Here is a 6,066-nt window from a genome sequence, read left to right on the forward strand (position 1 = left end):
TAATCCTCTGAGTAGTACTGAGTATTTTTTGTTTTGTGTTTTTTTTTTAAGATTTTATTTATTTATTTGACAGAGAGAGAGATCACAAGTAGGCAGAGAGGCAGGCAGAGATGGGGGGGAAGCAGGCTCCCTGCTGAGCAGAGAGACCGATGCTGAGATCATGACCTGAGGCAGAGGCTTAGGCCACTGAGCCATCCAGGCACCCCTAGTTTGTTTTGTTTTAAGATTTTATTTATTTTGGGACACCTGGATGGCTCAGTCAGTTAAGTGTCTGATCCCAGGGTCTGATCTCAGGGTATGATCCCAGGGTCCTGGAATGGATCCCCACGTCAGGCTCTCTCTCCCTCTGCCACTCCCCCTGGTTGTGCTCTCTTGCTTGTTCTCTCCATCTCTCTCACAAATAAATAAGTATTTTATTTATTTATTGGAGTCGGAGAGGACCAAAGGGAGAGGGAAAGGAGGCACAGAGACGTTGAGTAACTCACCCAAGCTTGCACAGCTGGCATCTGATGGTAGGTCTATCCAGATCCCAGAATCACCCTTGACTCTCCTTTCTCACTTCCCAGTGTCTGTTCCATCATTAAAACCCACACATTTGCCTTCTGAATATTTTACTTTCATCATCTTTCCTCTAATCCTTATAACTACTGCTCTGGTACCTCCATCTTTTCTCTTGTCTGGACCATCGTAAGTACCTTTTTTTTTTTTTTAAAGATTTTATTTTTATTTATTTGACAGAGATCACAAGTAGGCAGAAAGGCAGGCAGAGAGAGGGGAAGGGAAGCAGGCTCCCTGCTGAAAGCCTGATGCGGGACTTGATCCCAGGACCCTGAGATCATGACCCTAGCTGAAGGCAGAGGCTTAACCCACTGAACCACCCAGGCGCCCCCATAAGTACCTTTAAAAAAAACTTTTTATTGTATTTATTATAGAAGATTTCAACAATACAAGAAGTAGAGCCTAGTACAATGACTGTGCCCATCACTACACCCACTCTAGACTCCTGACCATTCACTCCATCTGAACCACACACTCCCTGCTGCCGCCTAACAGCATTATTTTTTCATTAAGGATTTTATTTATTTATTTGACAGAGAGAGACACACCGAGAGAGGGAACACAAGCAGGGGGAGTGGGAGAGGGAGAAGCAGGCTTCCTGCTGAGCAGGGAGCCTGATGTGGGACTTGATTCCAGCGCCCTGGGATCATGACCTGAGCTGAAGGCAGTCGATTAATGACTGAGCCACCCAGGCGCCCATAACTGCATTATCTTGAAGCAGATCTCAGCATATTAATGCATCTATAAATATTTCAGTATTCATCTCTAAAACAACTTTCAAATGACAAGCACAATAGCAGAGGATCGGGGTGGCTCAGTTGGTTGGGGGTCTGCCTTCGGCTCAGGTCATGATCCCAGGGTCCCAGAATTGAGTCCTGCATCAGGCTCCCTGCTCAATGGGGAGTCTGCCTCTCCCTCACCCTCTGCCTGCCGCTCTCCCTGCTCATGTTCTCTAATTAAAAAAAAAAAAAAAATCACATAACATTCTTCACATTATGCATTAGGTATTCTTTCAATCATTAGCTAATCAGTAATTATATTAGTTATCCACTGCTGTATAACTGAGTGGTTTAAAACAATAATAAACATTTATTTTTATTAGCTGCTCACAGTTTCTGTGGGTTGGAAACCTGAGAGCAGATGAGCTAGTCGGTTCTGGATCAGTGTCTCCTGAGATGCCAGTCACCTGGAATTCCCAACGGGTCTAGGAGGATTTGTGTTCCACGCAGCTCTTCGACACAGGCTGGGGAGTGGGTACTGGCAGTTAGCAAGGGGCTCTGGTTCTCAGCACGAGGGCTCTCCCAGGGCTTGAATGGCCTCAGAACCTTGCCCGGTTCCCCCAGAGCAAGCAAACCAAGGATCCACGGAGGAAGAGGAGGAAGCTGCAAGACATTTCATGACCCAGCCTCGTAAGTCACACACATCTACAACATTCCCTGGGTCACATATGCCAGCCTGCTTCATTGTGAGAGGGTAGGAATACCAGGAGGCTAGGATTTTAGGGGGTTGTCCTAGAGAATGGTAACCACAGGTTCAAATTGCCCCAGTTGTCTTTCTTATAGTTGGGTTTGTTTGAACCAGGATCCACGCTTGCATTTTGTTGATCTGTCTCATAAGTCTTAATCTCTAGGTTCCTTCTCCTCTTGTTTTTTTTCATTTTGTCTTTTGCCTTTTTTTTTTTTTTTTCAAAGAAGCCAGGTTGTTTGTCCTTAGTTTTACATTTACTGGATTTTGCTGCTTTCATCCCCATGATGTCATTTAACACGGTCCTTTGATTCATGTTTTTCCTGTAAACTAGAACTTAGATCTAGAACTTAGTACGATTCTGATTCTTTTTTCTTTCTTTTTTTTTTTTTTTGCAAGAAAGCTTCAAAGGTAATGTTGTTGAGCTTCATCACGGAGCACGTGACGTCCGGTTGTCTCTCTTAATATGATGTGGCTGTTGTCATGGCCTAGCTTCATTATTTCATTAGAGGTTTACAGAATAGTGATAAATTAACCCTATAATTCCATCGTCTATTAGCTGGAATATTGCTGCAGATAGAAACTTTCACTTTTTGATTACCTTGAAGCACAGTTAATACAGAAAAGATATATGCTTGTTGCTTTTCCCTTTATTAACAAGTACTAGCAAACTTCAAAGTCAACCAATAAGATTTTTTTTTTTAAAGATTTTATCCATTTATTTCTTGAGAGGGGGTTGGAGAGGGAGCACAAGCAGGGGGAAGGGCAGAGGGAGAGGGAGAAGCGGGCTCCACACTGAGCAAGGAGCCCAATGTGGGACTCAATCCCGGACCCAGGATCATGACCTGCGCCAAAGGCAGACACTTAATGACTGAGTCACCCAGGTGCCCCCCAATAAGATATTTTTAAAAAATCATTATGAACTTACAGATTTAAAACATTTAATTTCAGGGGCGCCTGGGTGGCTCAGTGGATTAAAGCCTCTGCCTGCAGCTCAGGACATGGTCTCAGGGTCCTGGAATCGAGCCCCACCTTCCTCTCTGCCTACTTGTGATCTGTCTGTCAAATAAATAAATAAAATCTTAAAAAAAAAAACATTTAATTTCAATCCATCGCACTTGTAATTCGTACTGATGCTCAGATGATCGCATGTCAGCCAGGAGGCGCCTCTTCAAGTCAGCCCCTCCATCCCTGAGGTCACCAGCCACCTCTGACTTGTTCACTCTCTGCCACCGTCTGGGCAGAGTGTCTTTACCTTCTAGAGGCACCCCGCCCTGTCCATCCTCCAGTCACCTGAGATGTAAAACTGCAAATCCCATCACTCCCTTCCTCAAAGTTCTAACACCCTGACTCTATTGCCCCCAGGACAAAGTCTGTTCCTAAGCACAGGACAGCCGGTCCTGGGGAGCCTGGGTGGCTGGAACAGGTGACTGTCTGCTTTTGGTGCAGGTCCTCATCTCCAGGTCCTCAGGTCATGGTCTCCAGGTCCAGAGGAGCCTGCTTCTCCCTCTGCCTCTGCCTCTCCCCCTGCTTGTGCTCTCAAATGAATAAATAAAATCTTTAAAAAAAAATAGCCAGCCCTTTTACGGTCTCATTTCCCCCTTTCCCACTTCCTCCCAGTCTCCTTAAACTTTAAAACCCAGCAGAACCTAAAGTTTTGTTGCTCCAGCATCTGCCTTCACTCATTGGCTGTCTCACTTAAACACAGTTTCAGAGATTTGGTCTTCTCAGGTGTCATCCCCGAAACACTTTTTTTTTTTTTTTTTTTTTTTTAGTATTTTATTTATTTACTCAGGAGAGAGGGAGAGAGAAAGGCAGAGGCAAAGGGAGAAGTAGGCTCGCCGCAGAGCAGGGAGCCTGATGCAGGACTCGATCCCAGGAAGCTGGGACCATAACCTGAGTGGAAGACAGACGCTTCATCAACTCAGCCACCCAGGCGCCCTCTCCAAAATACTTTTTCCCCTGAACCGCCAGGCAGGGGTGTCTCCCACGTCTCATGGCCACTGTGCCTAGACCCGTATAAGCACCGAACATCTCCACACAGCTCTCCTGCGCTGCTCAGCTGTTAAAGACTAGAAAGCAGTCATGCCTTACCCATCTTTACCCCCAACGTGGAGTACATTGTCTGGTGCCTAGTGGATGCCCCCATCTGATCACCTGCTTAGGCAGCTGGATCCCCAGCCAGGATGATAGTCGGGATGGAAAGGATGACACCGGTGAGGAGGCACTAACACGATGTAGTATCACCTACACAGAGCAACAGTGAACAGGAGCTTTGGACAGTGTGCCAGAGATTTTTGGACACAGATTTGCCGCCACCTGCTGCATGACTTGCTGGCATTTGCCACCACCTGCTGGCATGGGAAGTTATTGATCATGTTTAGTAAATACCCCTTTTTTTAAAAAAATTAACACATAATGTATTATTAGCCCCAGGGGTACAGGTCTGTGAATCACCAGGTTTACACACTTCACAGCACTCACCATAGCACATACCTTCCCCAATGTCCATAACCCCACCCACTCTCCCTACCCACCCCCCAACCAGGCAACCCTGTTTGTGAGATTGAGTCTCTTATGGTTTCTCTCCTGATCCCATCTTATTTCATTTATTCCTTTCCTAACCTCCAAACCCCCCACGTTGCCTCTCAACTTCCTCATATGATAATATCATATCATATGGAGATCATATGATAATTGTTTCTCTGATTGACATTTCTCTAATCACAATACCCTCTAGTTCCATCCACGTCATTCCAAATGGCAATATTTCATTTCTTTTGATGGCTGCATAGTATTCCATTGTGTATATATACCATATCTTCTTTATCCAGTCATCTGTTGATGGACATCTAGGCTCTTTCCATAGTTTGGCTATTGTGGACATTGCTGCTATAAACATTCAGGTACACATGCCCCTTTGGATCACTACATTTGTATCTTTAATGTAAATACCCAGTAGTGCAATTGCTGGGTCTTGGGTGGCTCTATTTTTCAATTTTTTTTTTTTAAAGATTTTATTTATTTGATAGATTACAAATGGGTGGCGGGGGGTAGTAGGCTCCCGGCCAAACAGAGAGCCCAATGCGGGGCTCAATCCCAGGACCCTGAGATCATGACCTGAGCCGAAGGCAGAGGCTTAACCCACTGAGCCACCCAGGCGCCCCTCTATTTTTCAACTTTTCGAGGAACCTCCATGCTGTTTTCCAGAGCAAAAAGCCCACTTTCTTAAGCTATCGGGAGTATTAAGCAACACAGAAAGCACCTTGCCGTGCCTGATTTATTGTAAGCACTACTTTGTGCCTGGTAGGTGAAGGCAACTTCCCCCAAACAAAAGGGCTTTAGAGTCTGAGAGACTGGACTTTTTCAGTCAGGAAGAGAAAAAAGGTTGAGAGGAGAGCGTAAGGTACGCTTTCTCAGCTGGGGAGAGTGGCTAACATTAGCTGGGATGGAGGTATGTGGAATCCAAGAGGTCAACTGGGAGCAACCTGAACCAGTCAGGGTAACAGTCAAACCCTAAGAGGAAGCTCTGCGTCTGCAAGGAACACAGCAACTAGAGGGCAAGCCAAAACGGAGTAACCTGATTGTAATAGTGGTTTATGATCTCATAAGCTGTGAAGACAAGGATTTCTGTATTTTTCACTGATGATTCCTATCACCTAGAATAGAGCCTGGCCACAGCAGGTGACCAAAAAGACGTGCAGAACCAGTAGATTACCATGCCTTTCCCATTATACACCCCAAATTCCAGAGCCTGGCTATCCACTGGAACAATGGCACACGCCACTACCACAAAGCGCCTGAAGACTGGGGACACAAAAAGGCCTGGGCTCTATAGTGACTGCACAGAGGAAATTCTCAACATTTGTCGCAAGCTGGAGTGGGAGGCCTTCTGTGGTCCCTGTTTCTTTCTAGTCACCAGTCTGCTAAGTCTACATCAGAAACTCAATCCTGTTCCACTCCCAGGCCCTACTTATAAGGCAAGTCAGAATGTCCCCAAGCCCTGTTCAGCTGTGGCCTTGAATTTAACACGCACACACACCA

The sequence above is a fragment of the Lutra lutra genome, chromosome 8, assembly GCF_902655055.1.
Source record: "Lutra lutra chromosome 8, mLutLut1.2, whole genome shotgun sequence".
Classification (NCBI taxonomy): domain Eukaryota; kingdom Metazoa; phylum Chordata; class Mammalia; order Carnivora; family Mustelidae; genus Lutra; species Lutra lutra.